General features: G+C 43.8%; 1 long non-coding RNA gene across 2 annotated transcripts; it reads right to left on the bottom strand.

The window, feature by feature from the left end:
* Positions 1 to 2,412: 2,412 nt before the first annotated feature.
* Positions 2,413 to 19,471, bottom strand: LOC125785914 (uncharacterized). Of its 2 annotated transcripts, XR_007428202.1 has the most exons (4): positions 19,408 to 19,471; positions 19,158 to 19,298; positions 4,538 to 4,602; positions 2,413 to 2,491 (listed from the first exon to the last, which is right to left on the bottom strand). It is a non-coding gene; the product is annotated as an uncharacterized LOC125785914 (long non-coding RNA). The 2 variants fall into 2 exon arrangements; XR_007428203.1 differs by lacking the exon at positions 2,413 to 2,491 and having other exon boundaries at positions 4,524 to 4,602.
* Between the last annotated feature and the right edge of the window lie 737 nt (positions 19,472 to 20,208).

Here is a 20,208-nt window from a genome sequence, read left to right as displayed (position 1 = left end):
ACCACCTGTTATATGTTAGCAATTGCCTAGCAACAGCTTAGCAACCTTTTCAGAAATGATAGCAACCGCCTAGCAACACATTAGCAATCAAAAGTTTAACCAAAAGTTTTACGATTTCAGCATTTAAACAAGCGTTTTTAGATTTCAGCGTTTAACCAAACGTTTTTAGATGTCAGCGTTTAACCAAATGTTTTTAGATTTCAGCGTTTAACCAAACGTTTTTAGATGTCAGCGTTTAATCAAACGTTTTTAGATTTCAGCGTTTAACCAAATGTTTTTAGATTTAATCGTTGAACCAAACGTTTTTAGATTTCAGCGTTTAATCAAACATTTTTAGATTTCAGCGTTTAACCAAATGTTTTTAGATTTCAGCGTTTAACCAAATGTTTTTAGATGTCAGCGTTTTTAGCATTTAGCGTTAACAGCATATCAATGACTCTTCACACTCTTCAGACAGAAAAAGCTTAGCAACCATTTTAACTTTTTAACGTTATTAGCGTTCTTTTCCAAGCCAACTTAAAGTTCGTTCACGAACTTTACCTTTTCTAGTTATTATTATTCTTCCCCACTTTTGTTAAACGCATCTCCTCCTAGGGCTTTCAACGTAGAATCACGAAATTTTCAGGGATCGTGGGACCTATAGTGAATTACGTTGCTTGTGCTTTTTGGAGCGATATATCGTACGGTTTTCGTAAAAACTTCGTAAACGTACGTCATTTTTTCCATAGACAATGAACTAGAAGATTTTTGAACGGCTGTGAACGTCACAATTTTTGAGATATGAAGACGAAATTCGGATGGTCTATAGAACTTAGTGAGTTCTTTCCGAAAATATGCTTTACGAAACGATACGTCGTACGGATTTCGTACAAATGTCGTACGAAGTTGCCCCATAGAAATGAATGGGGGGCCCAGAGTTCCATCTCACACACGAGCAGCTCTGCGCACGGAACCCCTTCTCTCCCCTGCTCCTCCAGTACTGTGAGTGTATGGAGGAGCTGCTGTATGGAGCAGCTATCAGTCAAAAGTTTGGACACCCCGGCACCCCAGCCAGGGCTTTGCAACCACCTATTAACTGCTTAGCAACCACCTTAGCAACCACCTGTAAAACGTTAGCAACTGCCTAGCAACCACTTAGCAACACCTTAGCAACCACCTGGAAAACGTTAGCAACTGCCTAGCAACCACTTAGCAACTGCCTAGCAACCACTTGGAAAACGTTAGCAACTGCCTAGCAACCACTTAGCAACTGCCTAGCAACCACCTGGAAAACGTTAGCAACTGCCTAGCAACCACCTGGAAAACGTTAGCAACTGCCTAGCAACCACTTAGCAACTGCCTAGCAACCACTTGGAAAACGTTAGCAACTGCCTAGCAACCACTTAGCAACTGCCTAGCAACCACCTGGAATATGTTAGCAACTGCCTAGCAACCACTTAGCAACCACCTGGAAAACGTTAGCAACTGCCTAGCAACCACTGAGCAACCACCTGGAAAACGTTAGCAACTGCCTAGCAACCACTTAGCAACTGCCTAGCAACCACCTGGAAAACGTTAGCAACTGCCTAGCAACCACTTAGCAACCACCTGGAAAACGTTAGCAACTGCCTAGCAACCACTTAGCAACTGCCTAGCAACCACTTGGAAAACGTAAGCAACTGCCTAGCAACCACTTAGCAACTGCCTAGCAACCACCTGGAAAACGTTAGCAACTGCCTAGCAACCACTTAGCAACCACCTGGAAAACGTTAGCAACTGCCTAGCAACCACTTAGCAGCTGCCTAGCAACCACCTGGAATATGTTAGCAACTACCTAGCAACCACTTAGCAACCACCTGGAAAATGTTAGCAACTGCCTAGCAACCACTTAGCAACTGCCTAGCAACCACTTGGAAAACGTTAGCAACTGCCTCGCAACCACTTAGCAACCACTTTAGAAATGATAGCAACTGCCTAGCAACCACTTAGCAACCACATGGAAAACGTTAGCAACTGCCTAGCAACCGCTTTAGAAATGATAGCAACTGCCTAGCAACCACTTAGCAACACCTTAACAACCACTAGGAAAACGTTAGCAACTGCCTAGCAACCACTTAGCAACCACTTTAGAAATGATAGCAACTGCCTAGCAACCACTTAGCAACCACATGGAAAACATTAGCAACTGCCAAGCAACCACTTTAGAAACGATAGCAACTGCCTAGCAACCACTTAGCAACACCTTAGCAACCACCTGGAAAACGTTAGCAACTGCCTAGCAACCACTTAGCAACACCTTAGCAACCACCTGGAAAACGTTAGCAACTGCCTAGCAACACCGTAGAAACCACCCCAGATACCATAGCAACACCTTAGCAACCGCATAGCAACACCTTAGCAACCACCTAGCAACATCTTAGCAACCACCCCGGATACCATAGCAACACCTTAGCAACCACCTAGCAACCACCTAGAAACACCTTAGCAACCACCCCAGATACCATAGCAACACCTTAGCAACAACCTAGCAACACCCTAGCAACCACCTAGCAACACCTTAGCAACTACCTGGTATATGTTAGCAATTGCCTAGCAACCAGTTAGCAATAGCTTAACAACCACCTGGAAAACATTAGCAACTGCCTAGCAACAGCTTAGCAACCTTTTCAGAAATGATAGCAACTGCCTAGCAACACATTAGCAATCAAAAGTTTAACCAAAAGTTTTACGATTTCAGCATTTAAACAAGAGTTTTTAGATTTCAGTGTTTAATCAAACGTTTTTAGATTTCAGCTTTTTGGAGCGATATATCGTACGGTTTTCGTAAAAACTTCGTAAACGTACGTCATTTTTTCCATAGACAATGAACTAGAAGATTTTTGAACGGCTGTGAACGTCACAATTTTTGAGATATGAAGACGAAATTCGGATGGTCTATAGAACTTAGTGAGTTCTTTCCGAAAATATGCTTTACGAAACGATACGTCGTACGGATTTCGTACAAATGTCGTACGAAGTTGCCCCATAGAAATGAATGGGGGGCCCAGAGTTCCATCTCACACACGAGCAGCTCTGCGCACGGAACCCCTTCTCTCCCCTGCTCCTCCAGTACTGTGAGTGTATGGAGGAGCTGCTGTATGGAGCAGCTATCAGTCAAAAGTTTGGACACCCCGGCACCCCAGCCAGGGCTTTGCAACCACCTATTAACTGCTTAGCAACCACCTTAGCAACCACCTGTAAAACGTTAGCAACTGCCTAGCAACCACTTAGCAACACCTTAGCAACCACCTGGAAAACGTTAGCAACTGCCTAGCAACCACTTAGCAACTGCCTAGCAACCACTTGGAAAACGTTAGCAACTGCCTAGCAACCACTTAGCAACTGCCTAGCAACCACCTGGAAAACGTTAGCAACTGCCTAGCAACCACCTGGAAAACGTTAGCAACTGCCTAGCAACCACTTAGCAACTGCCTAGCAACCACTTGGAAAACGTTAGCAACTGCCTAGCAACCACTTAGCAACTGCCTAGCAACCACCTGGAATATGTTAGCAACTGCCTAGCAACCACTTAGCAACCACCTGGAAAACGTTAGCAACTGCCTAGCAACCACTGAGCAACCACCTGGAAAACGTTAGCAACTGCCTAGCAACCACTTAGCAACTGCCTAGCAACCACCTGGAAAACGTTAGCAACTGCCTAGCAACCACTTAGCAACCACCTGGAAAACGTTAGCAACTGCCTAGCAACCACTTAGCAACTGCCTAGCAACCACTTGGAAAACGTAAGCAACTGCCTAGCAACCACTTAGCAACTGCCTAGCAACCACCTGGAAAACGTTAGCAACTGCCTAGCAACCACTTAGCAACCACCTGGAAAACGTTAGCAACTGCCTAGCAACCACTTAGCAGCTGCCTAGCAACCACCTGGAATATGTTAGCAACTACCTAGCAACCACTTAGCAACCACCTGGAAAATGTTAGCAACTGCCTAGCAACCACTTAGCAACTGCCTAGCAACCACTTGGAAAACGTTAGCAACTGCCTCGCAACCACTTAGCAACCACTTTAGAAATGATAGCAACTGCCTAGCAACCACTTAGCAACCACATGGAAAACGTTAGCAACTGCCTAGCAACCGCTTTAGAAATGATAGCAACTGCCTAGCAACCACTTAGCAACACCTTAACAACCACTAGGAAAACGTTAGCAACTGCCTAGCAACCACTTAGCAACCACTTTAGAAATGATAGCAACTGCCTAGCAACCACTTAGCAACCACATGGAAAACATTAGCAACTGCCAAGCAACCACTTTAGAAACGATAGCAACTGCCTAGCAACCACTTAGCAACACCTTAGCAACCACCTGGAAAACGTTAGCAACTGCCTAGCAACCACTTAGCAACACCTTAGCAACCACCTGGAAAACGTTAGCAACTGCCTAGCAACACCGTAGAAACCACCCCAGATACCATAGCAACACCTTAGCAACCGCATAGCAACACCTTAGCAACCACCTAGCAACATCTTAGCAACCACCCCGGATACCATAGCAACACCTTAGCAACCACCTAGCAACCACCTAGAAACACCTTAGCAACCACCCCAGATACCATAGCAACACCTTAGCAACAACCTAGCAACACCCTAGCAACCACCTAGCAACACCTTAGCAACTACCTGGTATATGTTAGCAATTGCCTAGCAACCAGTTAGCAATAGCTTAACAACCACCTGGAAAACATTAGCAACTGCCTAGCAACAGCTTAGCAACCTTTTCAGAAATGATAGCAACTGCCTAGCAACACATTAGCAATCAAAAGTTTAACCAAAAGTTTTACGATTTCAGCATTTAAACAAGAGTTTTTAGATTTCAGTGTTTAATCAAACGTTTTTAGATTTCAGCGTTTAACCAAACGTTTTTAGATTTCAGCGTTTAATCAAACGTTTTTAGATTTCAGCGTTTAACTAAATGTTTTTAGATTTCAGCGTTTAACCAAACGTTTTTAGATTTCAGCGTTTAATCAAACGTTTTTAGATTTCAGCGTTTAACCAAATGTTTTTAGATTTCAGCGTTTAACCAAATGTTTTTAGATTTCAGCGTTTTTAGCATTTAGCATTTAGCCAAAAGTTAACAGCATGTCAATGACTCTTCACACTCTTCAGACGGAAAAAGCTTAGCAACCATTTTAACTTTTTAACGTTATTAGCGTTCTTTTCCAAGCCAACTTAAAGTTCGTTCACGAACTTTACCTTTTCTAGTTATTATTATTATTATTCCGCGCTTTTTTTGTTGTACGCTACTCCTCCTACAGCTTTTGACGTAGAACCACGAAATTTTACAGTATCGTAGGACCTATAGCGGTTCAGGTTGCTTGTGCTTTTTGAAGCGATATATCGTACGGTTTTCGTAAAAACTTCGTAAACGTACGCATTTTTTTCCCATAGGAATGAATGGGGCGAAATTTTAAACGTCCGTAACCGCCACAATTTTTGAGATACGAACACCAAATTCGGCGAGCTTATAGATCTTATCGAGATCTTTAAATTAATAGTAGGTTGCGAAGTAATACGACGTACGGTTTTCGTACAATTGTCGTACGAAGTTTTCCCATAGAAATGAATGGGGGGCCCAGAGTTCCATCTCACACACGAGCAGCTCTGCACACGGAACCCCTTCTCTCCCCTGCTCCTCCAGTACTGTGAGTGTATGGAGGAGCTGCTGTATGGAGCAGCTATCAGTCAAAAGTTTGGACACCCCGGCACCCCAGCCAGGGCTTTGCAACCACCTATTAACTGCTTAGCAACCACCTTAGCAACCACCTGGAAAACGTTAGCAACTGCCTAGCAACCACTTAGCAACACCTTAGCAACCACCTGGAAAACGTTAGCAACTGCCTAGCAACCAGTTAGCAACCACTTAGCAACCACTAGGAAAACGTTAGCAACTGCCTAGCAACTACTTAGCAACCACTTTAGAAATGATAGCAACTGCCTAGCAACCAGTTAGCAACCAGTTAGCAACCACCTGGAAAACGTTAGCAAATGCCTAGCAACCACTTAGCAACCACTTTAGAAATGATAGCAACTGCCTAGCAACCAGTAAGCAACACCTTAACAACCACTAGGAAAACGTTAGCAACTGCCTAGCAACCACTTAGCAACCACCTGGAAAACGTTAGCAACTGCCTAGCAACCACTTAGCAACTGCCTAGCAACCACTTGGAAAATGTTAGCAACTGCCTAGCAACCACTTAGCAACTGCCTAGCAACCACCTGAAAAACATTAACAACTGCCTAGCAACCACTTAGCAACCACCTGGAAAACGTTAGCAACTGCCTAGCAACCACTTAGCAACTGCCTAGCAACCACTTGGAAAACGTTAGCAACTGCCTAGCAACCACTTAGCAACTGCCTGGAAAACGTTAGCAACTGCCTAGCAACCACTTAGCAACTGCCTAGCAACCACCTGGAATACGTTAGCAACTGCCTAGCAACCACTTAGCAACCACCTGGAAAACATTAGCAACTGCCTAGCAACAACTTAGCAACTGCCTAGCAACCACCTGGAAAACGTTAGCAACTGCCTAGCAACCACTTAGCAACCACCTGGAAAACGTTAGCAACTGCCTAGCAACCACTTGGAAAACGTTAGCAACTGCCTAGCAACCACTTAGCAACTGCCTAGCAACCACCTGGAAAACGTTAGCAACTGCCTAGCAACCACTTAGCAACCACCTGGAAAACGTTAGCAACTGCCTAGCAACCACTTAGCAGCTGCCTAGCAACCACCTGGAATATGTTAGCAACTACCTAGCAACCACTTAGCAGCCACCTGGAAAATGTTAGCAACTGCCTAGCAACCACTTAGCAACTGCCTAGCAACCACTTGGAAAATGTTAGCAACTGCCTAGCAACCACTTAGCAACTGCCTAGCAACCACCTGGAAAACGTTAGCAACTGCCTAGCAACCACTTAGCAACCACCTGGAAAACGTTAGCAACTGCCTACCAACCACTTAGCAACCACCTGGAAAACGTTAGCAACTGCCTAGCAACCACTTAGCAACTGCCTAGCAACCACTTAGCAACCACCTGGAAAACGTTAGCAACTGCCTAGCAACCACTTAGCAACACCTTAACAACCACTAGGAAAACGTTAGCAACCACTTAGCAACCACCTTAGAAACGATAGCAACTGCCTAGCAACCACTTTAGAAATGATAGCAACAGCCTAGCAACCACTTACCAACACCTTAGCAACCATTACGAAAACGTTAGCAACTGCCTAGCAACCACTTAGCAACCACTTTAGAAATGATAGCAACTGCCTAGCAACCACCTAGCAACACCTTAGCAACCACCCCAGATACCATAGCAACACCTTAGCAACCACCTAGCAATACCTTAGCAACCACCTAGCAACCACTTAGCAACACCTTAGCAACCACCCCAGATACCATAGCAACACCTTAGCAACCACCTAGCAACACCTTAGCAACCACCTAGCAACCACCTAGCAACACCTTAGCAACCACCCCGGATACCATAGCAACACCTTAGCAACCACCTAGCAACACGTTAGCAACCACCTAGCAACATCTTAGCAACCACCCCGGATACCATAGCAACACCTTAGCAACAACCTAGCAACACCCTAGCAACCACCTAGCAACCGCCTGGTATATGTTAGCAATTGCCTAGCAACAGCTTAGCAACCACTTCAGAAATGATAGCAACCGCCTAGCAACACATTAGCAATCAACAGTACAACCAAAAGTTTTTCGATTTCAGCGTTTAACCAAACGTTTTTAGATTTCAGCTTTTAATCAAACGTTTTTAGATTTCAGCGTTTAACCAAATGTTTTTTGATTTCAGCGTTTAACCAAACGTTTTTAGATTTCAGCGTTTAATCAAACGTTTTTAGATTTCAGCGTTTAATCATACGTTTTTAGATTTCAGCGTTTAATCAAACGTTTTTAGATTTCAGCGTTTAATCAAATGTTTTTAGATTTCAGCGTTTAACCAAATGTTTTTAGATTTCAGCGTTTAACCAAATGTTTTTAGATTTCAGCGTTTAACCAAATGTTTTTAGATTTCAGTGTTTTTGGTATTTAGCGTTTAGCCAAAAGTTAACAGCATAGCAACGACTCTTCACACTCTTCAGACAGAAACAGCTTAGCAACCATTGTAACTTTTTAACGTTATTAGTGTTCTTTTCCAAGCCAACTTAAAGTTCGTTCACGAACTTTACCTTTTCTAGTTAAGTTGGCTTGGAAAAGCCAACTTACTGTTCTTCGTAATCTTCTTATTATTATTATTATTATTATTATTCCGCGCTCAAATTTCTATACGCATCTCCTCCTAGGGCTTTTGACGTAGAATCACGAAATTTTGCAGTATCGTAGGACCTATACCCGATTAGGTTGCTTGTGCTTTTTTAAGCCATACATCGTACGGTTTTCGTAAAAACTTCGTAAACGTACGCTTTTTTTTCCCATAGGAAATGAATGGGGGACAACTTTGAACGTTTGTGTAGGTAACAATTTTTGACATACAAAGACAAAAATCGGACGGTCTATAGAACTTACCGCGTTCTTTCCGAAAATTTTAACGTTTCGACGATACGTCGTACGGTTTTCGTACAAATGTCGTACGAAGTTTTCCCATAGAAATGAATGGGGGGCCCAGAGTTCCATCTCACACACGAGCAGCTCTGCGCACGGAACCCCTTCTCTCCCCTGCTCCTCCAGTACTGTGAGTGTATGGAGGAGCTGCTGTATGGAGCAGCTATCAGTCAAAAGTTTGGACACCCCGGCACCCCAGCCAGGGCTTAGCAACCACCTAATAACTGCTTAGCAACCACCTTAGCAACCACCTGGAAAACGTTAGCAACTGCCTAGCAACCACTTAGCAACACCTTAGCAACCACCTGGAAAACGTTAGCAACTGCCTAGCAACCACTTAGCAACTGCCTAGCAACCACTTGGAAAACGTTAGCAACTGCCTAGCAACCACCTGGAATACGTTAGCAACTGCCTAGCAACCACTTAGCAACCACCTGGAAAACGTTAGCAACTGCCTAGCAACCACTGAGCAACCACCTGGAAAACGTTAGCAACTGCCTAGCAACCACTTAGCAACTGCCTAGCAACCACCTGGAATACGTTAGCAACTGCCTAGCAACCACTTAGCAACCACCTGGAAAACGTTAGCAACTGCCTAGCAACAACTTAGCAACTGCCTAGCAACCACCTGGAAAATGTTAGCAACTGCCTAGCAACCACTTAGCAACCACCTGGAAAACGTTAGCAACTGCCTAGCAACCACTTAGCAACTGCCTAGCAACCACTTGGAAAACGTTAGCAACTGCCTAGCAACCACTTAGCAACTGCCTAGCAACCACCTGGAAAACGTTAGCAACTGCCTAGCAACCACTTAGCAACCACCTGGAAAACGTTAGCAACTGCCTAGCAACCACTTAGCAACTGCCTAGCAACCACTTGGAAAACGTTAGCAACTGCCTAGCAACCACTTAGCAACTGCCTAGCAACCACCTGGAATAGGTTAGCAACTGGCTAGCAACCACTTAGCAACCACCTGGAAAACGTTAGCAACTGCCTAGCAACCACTGAGCAACCACCTGGAAAACGTTAGCAACTGCCTAGCAACCACTTAGCAACTGCCTAACAACCACCTGGAAAACGTTAGCAACTGCCTAGCAACCACTTAGCAACCACCTGGAAAACGTTAGCAACTGCCTAGCAACCACTTAGCAACTGCCTAGCAACCACTTGGAAAACGTTAGCAACTGCCTAGCAACCACTTAGCAACTGCCTAGCAACCACCTGGAAAACGTTAGCAACTGCCAAGCAACCACTTAGCAACCACCTGGAAAACGTTAGCAACTGCCTAGCAACCACTTAGCAGCTGCCTAGCAACCACCTGGAATATGTTAGCAACTACCTAGCAACCACTTAGCAACCACTTTAGAAATGATAGCAACTGCCTAGCAACCAGTTAGCAACCACTTAGCAACCACCTGGAAAACGTTAGCAACTGCCTAGCAACCACTTAGCAACTGCCTAGCAACCACTTGGAAAACGTTAGCAACTGCCTAGCAACCACTTAGCAACTGCCTAGCAACCACTTAGCAACTGCCTAGCAACCACCTGGAAAACGTTAGCAACTGCCTAGCAACCACTTAGCAGCTGCCTAGCAACCACCTGGAATATGTTAGCAACTACCTAGCAACCACTTAGCAACCACCTGGAAAATGTTAGCAACTGCCTAGCGACCACTTGGAAAACGTTAGCAACTGCCTAGCAACCACTTAGCAACTGCCTAGCAACACCTTAGCAACCACCCTGGATACCATAGCAACACCTTAGCAACCACCCTGGATACCATAGCAACACCTTAGCAACCACCTAGCAACTCCTTAGCAACCACCCTGGATCCCATAGCAACACCTTAGCAACCACCTAGCAACACCTCAGCAACCACCCCAGATACTATAGCAACACCTTAGCAACCACCTGGAAAGTTTTTAGATTTCAGCATGTAACCAAAAGTTTTAGATTTCAGCACTTAACCAAAATTTTTTAGATTTCAACATTTAACCAAAAGTTTTTAGATTTCAGCATTTAACCAAAAGTTTCGAGATTTCAACATGAAAACAAACGTTTTAAGATTTCAGCGTTTAACCAAAAGTTTTTAGATTTCAGCTGTTAAACAAACGTTTTAAGATTTCAGTGTTTAACCAAAAGTTTTTGGATTTCAGCATCTTACAAAACATTTCTAGATGTAAGCAATTAACCAAAGGTTTTTAGATTTCAGCGTTTAACCAAATGTTTTTAGATTTAAGCGTTTAACCAAACGTTTTTAGATTACAGCGTTTTTGGTATTTAGCTTTTAGCCAAAAGTTAACAGCATAGCAACGACTCTTCACACTCTTCAGACAGACACAGCTTTTTAAGTTTCTGTCAACCATTTTAACTTTTCAACGTTATTAGCGCTCTTTTCCAAGCCAACTTAAAGTTCGTTCACGAACTTTGCCTTTTCTAGTTATTATTATTATTCTTACGCCTTTTTTTCTGTACGCTACTCCTCCTAGAGCTTTTATCGTAGAATCACGAAACTTTCACGGATCGTAGGACCTATAGTGAGTTACGTTGCTTGTGCTTTTTGGAGCGATTTATCGTACGGTTTTCGTAAAAACTTCGTAAACGTACGCATTTTTTCCCCATAGGAATGAATGGGGGAGAATTTTGAACGTCCGTGACGGTCACAATTTTTGAGATACGGAGACCAAATTCGGCGAGCTAATAGATCTTATCAAGATCTTTAAATTAATAGTAGGTTGCGAAGCGATACGACGTACGGTTTTCGTAAAATTGTCGTACGAAGTTTTCCCATAGAAATGAATGGGGGGCCCAGAGTTCCATCTCACACACGAGCAGCTCTGCGCACGGAACCCCTTCTCTCCCCTGCTCCTCCAGTACTGTGAGTGTATGGAGGAGCTGCTGTATGGAGCAGCTATCAGTCAAAAGTTTGGACACCCCGGGCACCCCAGCCAGCGCTTTGCAACCACCTATTAACTGCTTAGCAACCACTCTCTCTTTCTCACTCTCTCTCTACTTCTCTCACTCTCTCTTTCTCACTCTCTCTCTACTTCTCTCACTCTCTCTTTCTCACTCTCTCTCTACTTTTCACTCTATCTTTTGCTCTCTACTTCTCTGTTTCTCACTCTCTCTTTTGCTCTCTACTTATCTACTTCTCGCTCTCTCTTTTGCTCTCTACTTCTCACTCTCTCTTTTGCTCTCTACTTCTCTATTTCTCACTCTCTCTTTCTCACTCTCTCTCTATGTCTCTATTTCTCACTCTCTTTTGCTCTCTACTTCTCTATTTCTCACTCTCTTTTGCTCTCTACTTCTCTATTTCTCACTCTTTCTTTCTCACTCTCTCTACGTCTCTATTTCTCACACTCTCTTTCTCACTCTCTCTACTTCTCTATTTCTCACTCTCTTTTGCTCTCTACTTCTCTATTTCTCACTCTCTCTACGTCTCTATTTCTCACTCTCTCTTTTGCTCTCTACTTCTCTATTTCTCACTCTCTTTTGCTCTCTACTTATCTCTTTCTCACGCTCTATGTCTCTATATCTTTTTCTCTCTACTTCTCTATTTCTCACTCTCTCTTTTGCTCTTTACATTTCTTTATTTCTCACTCTCTCTTTCTCACTCTCTCTACTTCTCTATTTCTCACTCTCTTTTGCTCTCTACTTCTCTATTTCTCACTCTCTTTCTCACTCTACTTCTGAATTTCTCACTCTCTTTCTCACTCTCTCTCTACGTCTCTATTTCTCACTCTCTCTTTTACTCTCTACTGCTCTATTTCTCACTCTTTCTTTCTCTCTTTCTCACTCTCTCTCTCTACGTCTCAATTTCTCTTTCTCGCTACTTTTCTATTTCTCTATTCTCTCTTACTCTTTCTTTATTTCTCGCTCTTCTCTCTACTTCTCTTTCACTCTACTTTTCTATGTCTTGCTTTCTCTTTCTTTTTATGTCTGGAATATGTTAGCAACTGCCTAGCAACCAGTTAGCAACACCTTAGCAACCACCTGGAAAATGTTAGCAACTGCCTAGCAACCACTTAGCAACCATGTGGAATACGTTAGCAACTGCCTAGCAACCAGTTAGCAACACCTTAGCAACCACCTGGAAAACGTTAACAACTGCCTAGCAACTGCTTAGCAACCACTTCAGAAATATTAGCAACTGCCTAGCAACCAGTTAGATACACCTTAGCAACCACCTGGAAAACATTAGCAAGTGCCTAGCAACCACTTAGCAACCATGTGGAATACGTTAGGAACTGCCTAGTAACCATTTAGCAACCACCTCGGATACCATAGCAACACCTTAGCAACCACCTAGCAACCACCTAGCAACACCTTAGCAACCACCCCGGATACCATAGCAACACCTTAGCAACCATCTAGCAACACCTTAGCAACCACCTAGCAACCACCTAGCAACACCTTAGCAACCACCTAGCAACACCTTAGCAACCAACCCAGATACCATAGCAACCGCCTAGCAACACCTTAGCAACCACCCTGGATACCATAGCAACACCTTAGCAACCGCCTAGCAACACGTTAGCAACCACCTAGCAACCACTCGGATACCATAGCAACACCTTAGCAACCACCTGGCAACACCTTAGCAACCGCCTAGCAACACCTTAGCAACCGCCTAGCAACACCTTAGCAACCACCCCAGATACCATAGCAACACCTTAGCAACCACCTAGCAACACCTTAGCAACCACCTAGCAACACCTTAGCAACCACCCCGGATACCATAGCAACACCTTAGCAACCACCTAGCAACATCTTAGCAACCACCCCGGATGCCATAACAACACCTTAGCAACCGCCTAGCAACCACCTAGCAACACCTTAGCAACCACCCAGGATACCATAACAACACCTTAGCAACCACCTAGCAACACCTTAGCAACCACCCCGGATACCATAGCAACACCTTAGCAACCATCTAGCAACACCTTAGCAACCACCCCAGATACCATAGCAACACCCTAGCAACCACCTAGCAACACCTTAGCAACCACCCCAGATACCATAGCAACACCTTAGCAACCGCATAGCAACACCTTAGCAACCACCTAGCAACCACCTAGCAACACCTTAGCAACCACCCCGGATACCATAGCAACCGCCTAGCAACCGCCTAGCAACACCCTAGCAACCACCTAGCAACACCTTGGCAACACCCCGGATACCATAGCAACACCTTAGCAACCACCTAGTAACCACCTAGCAACACCTTACCAACCACCCTGGATACCATAGCAACACCTTAGCAACCACCTAGCAACACCTTAGCAACCAACCCGGATACCGTATCAACACCTTAGCAACCACTTGGAAACCATGTGGAATATGTTAGCAACTGCATAGCAACCAGTTAGCAACCACTTAGCAACCACCTGGAAAATATTAGAAACTGCCTAGCAACCACTTAACAACCATGTGGAATACATTAGCAATTGCCTAGCAACCAGTTAGCAACAGCTTAGCAACCACCTGGAATATGTAAGAATCTGCTTAGCAACCAATTAGCAAACACTAAGCAACGATGTGGAATACATTAGCAACTGCCTAGTAACTACCTAGCAACCACTTAGCAACACTTTACTTTATATAGGTATATATAAAGTAAAGTGTTTATATTACTTTATAAGACAATTATTAGCTTTTCACCATGTTAGCCAAAACTTTTTAGACTTTAACATTTAGCTGAAAGTCAACAGCAAAGCAACCACTCTTCACACGCTTTAGACAGAAATATCTTAGCAACCATTTTAACTTTTTCAACGTTATTAACGTACTTTTCCAAGCCAACTTAAAGTTCGTTATCGAACTTTCCTTTTCTAGTTATTATTATTATTCTTACGCCTTTTTTTCTGTACGCTACTCCTCCTAGAGCTTTTATCGTAGAATCACGAAACTTTCACGGATCGTAGGACCTATAGTGAGTTACGTTGCTTGTGCTTTTTGGAGCGATTTATCGTACGGTTTTCGTAAAAACTTCGTAAACGTACGCATTTTTTCCCCATAGGAATGAATGGGGGAGAATTTTGAACGTCCGTGACGGTCACAATTTTTGAGATACGGAGACCAAATTCGGCGAGCTTATAGATCTTATCAAGATCTTTAAATTAATAGTAGGTTGCGAAGCGATACGACGTACGGTTTTCGTACAATTGTCGTACGAAGTTTTCCCATAGAAATGAATGGGGGGCCCAGAGTTCCATCTCACACACGAGCAGCTCTGCGCACGGAACCCCTTCTCTCCCCTGCTCCTCCAGTACTGTGAGTGTATGGAGGAGCTGCTGTATGGAGCAGCTATCAGTCAAAAGTTTGGACACCCCGGGCACCCCAGCCAGCGCTTTATTTCTCACTCTCTCTTTTGCTCTTTACATTTCTTTATTTCTCACTCTCTCTTTCTCACTCTCTCTACTTCTCTATTTCTCACTCTCTTTTGCTCTCTACTTCTCTATTTCTCACTCTCTTTCTCACTCTACTTCTGAATTTCTCACTCTCTTTCTCACTCTCTCTCTACGTCTCTATTTCTCACTCTCTCTTTTACTCTCTACTTCTCTATTTCTCACTCTTTCTTTCTCTCTTTCTCACTCTCTCTCTCTACGTCTCAATTTCTCTTTCTCGCTACTTTTCTATTTCTCTATTCTCTCTTACTCTTTCTTTATTTCTCGCTCTTCTCTCTACTTCTCTTTCACTCTACTTTTCTATGTCTTGCTTTCTCTTTCTTTTTATGTCTGGAATATGTTAGCAACTGCCTAGCAACCAGTTAGCAACACCTTAGCAACCACCTGGAAAATGTTAGCAACTGCCTAGCAACCACTTAGCAACCATGTGGAATACGTTAGCAACTGCCTAGCAACCAGTTAGCAACACCTTAGCAACCACCTGGAAAACGTTAACAACTGCCTAGCAACTACTTAGCAACCACTTCAGAAATATTAGCAACTGCCTAGCAACCAGTTAGATACACCTTAGCAACCACCTGGAAAACATTAGCAAGTGCCTAGCAACCACTTAGCAACCATGTGGAATACGTTAGGAACTGCCTAGTAACCATTTAGCAACCACCTCGGATACCATAGCAACACCTTAGCAACCGCCTAGCAACCACCTAGCAACACCTTAGCAACCACCCAGGATAACATAGCAACACCTTAGCAACCACCTAGCAACCACCTAGCAACACCTTAGCAACCACCCCGGATACCATAGCAACACCTTAGCAACCATCTAGCAACACCTTAGCAACCACCTAGCAACCACCTAGCAACACCTTAGCAACCACCTAGCAACACCTTAGCAACCAACCCAGATACCATAGCAACCGCCTAGCAACACCTTAGCAACCACCCTGGATACCATAGCAACACCTTAGCAACCGCCTAGCAACACGTTAGCAACCACCTAGCAACCACCCGGATACCATAGCAACACCTTAGCAACCACCTGGCAACACCTTAGCAACCGCCTAGCAACACCTTAGCAACCACCCCAGATACCATAGCAACACCTTAGCAACCACCTAGCAACACCTTAGCAACCACCTAGCAACACCTTAGCAACCACCCCGGATACCATAGCAACACCTTAGCAACCACCTAGCAACATCTTAGCAACCACCCCGGATGCCATAACAACACCTTAGCAACCGCCTAGCAACCACCTAGCAACACCTTAGCAACCACCCAGGATACCATAACAACACCTTAGCAACCACCTAGCAACACCTTAGCAACCACCCCGGATACCATAGCAACACCTTAGCAACCATCTAGCAACACCTTAGCAACCACCCCAGATACCATAGCAACACCCTAGCAACCACCTAGCAACACCTTAGCAACCACCCCAGATACCATAGCAACACCTTAGCAACCGCATAGCAACACCTTAGCAACCACCTAGCAACCACCTAGCAACATCTTAGCAACCACCCCGGATACCATAGCAACCGCCTAGCAACCGCCTAGCAACACCCTAGCAACCACCTAGCAACACCTTGGCAACACCCCGGATACCATAGCAACACCTTAGCAACCACCTAGCAACCACCTAGCAACACCTTACCAACCACCCTGGATACCATAGCAACACCTTAGCAACCACCTAGCAACACCTTAGCAACCAACCCGGATACCGTATCAACACCTTAGCAACCACTTGGAAACCATGTGGAATATGTTAGCAACTGCATAGCAACCAGTTAGCAACCACTTAGCAACCACCTGGAAAATATTAGAAACTGCCTAGCAACCACTTAACAACCATGTGGAATACATTAGCAATTGCCTAGCAACCAGTTAGCAACAGCTTAGCAACCACCTGGAATATGTAAGAATCTGCTTAGCAACCAATTAGCAAACACTAAGCAACGATGTGGAATACATTAGCAACTGCCTAGTAACTACCTAGCAACCACTTAGCAGCACTTTACTTTATATAGGTATATATAAAGTAAAGTGTTTATATTACTTTATAAGACAATTATTAGCTTTTCACCATGTTAGCCAAAACTTTTTAGACTTTAACATTTAGCTGAAAGTCAACAGCAAAGCAACCACTCTTCACACGCTTTAGACAGAAATATCTTAGCAACCATTTTAACTTTTTCAACGTTATTAACGTACTTTTCCAAGCCAACTTAAAGTTCGTTATCGAACTTTCCTTTTCTAGTTCTACTTATTATTATTCTATTCGCAAAATTTAATCACTATCTCCTCCTAGGGCTTTTGACGTAGAACCACGAAATTTTGCAGTATCGTAGGACCTATACCCGAATAGGTTGCTTGTGCTTTTTTAAGCGATACATCGTACGGTTTTCGTAAAAACTTCGTAAACGTACGCATTTTTTTCCCATAGGAATGAATGGGGCCAAATTTTAAACGTCCGTAACCTCCACAATTTTTGAGATACAAACACCAAATTTGGCGAGCTTATAGATCTTATCGAGATCTTTAAATTAATAGCAGGTTGCGAAGTGATACGACGTACGGTTTTCGTACAATTGTCGTACGAAGTTTTCCCATAGAAATGAATGGGGGGCCCAGAGTTCCATCTCGCACACGAGCAGCTCTGCGCACGGAACCCCTTCTCTCCCCTGCTCCTCCAGTACTGTGAGTGTATGGAGGAGCTGCTGTATGGAGCAGCTATCAGTCAAAAGTTTGGACACCCCGGCACCCCAGCCAGGTTTTAGCAACCAACTATTAACTGCTTAGCAACCACCTGGAAAACGTTAGCAACTGCCTAGCAACCACTTAGCAACATCTTAGCAACCACCTGGAAAACGTTAGCAACTGCCTAGCAACCACTTAGCAACAACTTAGCAACCACTTTAGAAATTATAGCAACTGCCTAGCAACCAGTTAGCAACCACTTAGCAAACACCTGGAAAACGTCAGCAACTGCCTAGCAACCGCTTAGCAACACCTTAACAACCACTAGGAAAACGTTAGCAACCACTTAGCAACCACCTTAGAAACGATAGCAACTGCCTAGCAACCACTTTAGAAATGATAGCAACAGCCTAGCAACCACTTACCAACACCTTAGCAACCATTAGGAAAACGTTAGCAACTGCCTAGCAACCACTTAGCAACAACTTAGCAACCACTTTAGAAATTATAGCAACTGCCTAGCAACCAGTTAGCAACCACTTAGCAAACACCTGGAAAACGTTAGCAACTGCCTAGCAACCGCTTAGCAACACCTTAACAACCACTAGGAAAACGTTAGCAACATCTTAGCAACCACCTGGAAAACGTTAGCAACTGCCTAGCAACCACTTAGCAACAACTTAGCAACCACTTTAGAAATTATAGCAACTGCCTAGCAACCAGTTAGCAACCACTTAGCAAACACCTGGAAAACGTTAGCAACTGCCTAGCAACCGCTTAGCAACACCTTAACAACCACTAGGAAATTGTTAGCAACCACTTAGCAACCACCTTAGAAACGATAGCAACTGCCTAGCAACCACTTTAGAAATGATAGCAACAGCCTAGCAACCACTTACCAACACCTTAGCAACCATTAGGAAAACGTTAGCAACTGCCTAGCAACCACTTAGCAACCACTTTAGAAATGATAGCAACTGCCTAGCAACCACCTAGCAACACCTTAGCAACCACCCCAGATACCATAGCAACACCTTAGCAACCACCTAGCAACACCTTAGCAACCACCTAGCAACCACCTAGCAACACCTTAGCAACCACCTAGCAACCACTTAGCAACCACCTAGCAACCACCTAGCAACACCTTAGCAACCACCCCAGATACCATAGTAACACCTTAGCAACCACCTAGCAACACCTTAGCAACCACCTAGCAACCACCTAGCAACACCTTAGCAACCACCTCAGATACCATAGCAACACCTTAGCAACCACCGAGCAACATCTTAGCAACCACCCCGGACACCATAGCAACACCTTAGCAACCACCTAGCAACCACCTAGAAACACCTTAGCAACCACCCCAGATACCATAGAAACACCTTAGCAACCACCTAGCAACATCTTAGCAACCACCCCGGATACCATAGCAACACCTTAGCAACCACCTAGCAACCACTTAGAAACACCTTAGCAACCACCCCAGATACCATAGCAACACCTTAGCAACCACCTAGCAACACCCTAGCAACCACCTAGCGACACCTTAGCAACCACCCCGGATACCATAGCAACACCTTAGCAACCACCTAGCAACACCTTAGCAACCACCTAGCAACCACCTAGCAACACCTTAGCAACCACCCCGGTTACCATAGCAACACCTTAGCAACCACCTAGCAACACCCTAGCAACCACGTAGCAACATCTTAGCAACCACCCCAGATACCATAGCAACACCTTAGCAACAACCTAGCAACACCCTAGCAACCACCTAGCAACACCTTAGCAACTACCTGGTATATGTTAGCAATTGCCTAGCAACCAGTTAACAATAGCTTAGCAACCACCTGGAAAACATTAGCAACTGCCTAGCAACAGCTTAGCAACCTTTTCAGAAATGATAGCAACTGCCTAGCAACACATTAGCAATCAAAAGTTTAACCAAAAGTTTTACGATTTCAGCATTTAAACAAGCGTTTTTAGATTTCAGTGTTTAATCAAACATTTTTAGATTTCAGCGTTTAACCAAATGTTTTTAGATTTCAGCGTTTAATCAAACGTTTTTAGATTTCAGCGTTTAACCAAACGTTTTTAGATTTCAGCGTTTAACCAAACGTTTTTAGATTTCAGCGTTTAACCAAACGTTTTTAGATTTCAGCGTTTAACCAAATGTTTTTAGATTTCAGCGTTTAACCAAATTTTTTAGATTTCAGCGTTTTTAGCATTTAGCGTTTAGCCAAAAGTTAACAGCATATCAATGACTCTTCACACTCTTCAGACGGAAAAAGCTTAGCAACCATTTTAACTTTTTAACGTTATTAGCGTTCTTTTCCAAGCCAACTTAAAGTTCGTTCACGAACTTTACCTTTTCTAGTTAAGTTGGCTTTGGAAAAGCCAACTTATTGTTCTTCGTTTTCTTCTTATTATTAAGTTGGCTTTGGAAAAGCCAACTTATTGTTCTTCGTTTTCTTCTTATTAAGTTGG

This window comes from Astyanax mexicanus, chromosome 21 (assembly GCF_023375975.1).
Source record: "Astyanax mexicanus isolate ESR-SI-001 chromosome 21, AstMex3_surface, whole genome shotgun sequence".
Classification (NCBI taxonomy): Eukaryota; Metazoa; Chordata; class Actinopteri; order Characiformes; family Acestrorhamphidae; genus Astyanax; species Astyanax mexicanus.
Note: the sequence above shows the minus strand (reverse complement) of the source record. Positions and strands in the feature narration are given on the sequence as shown.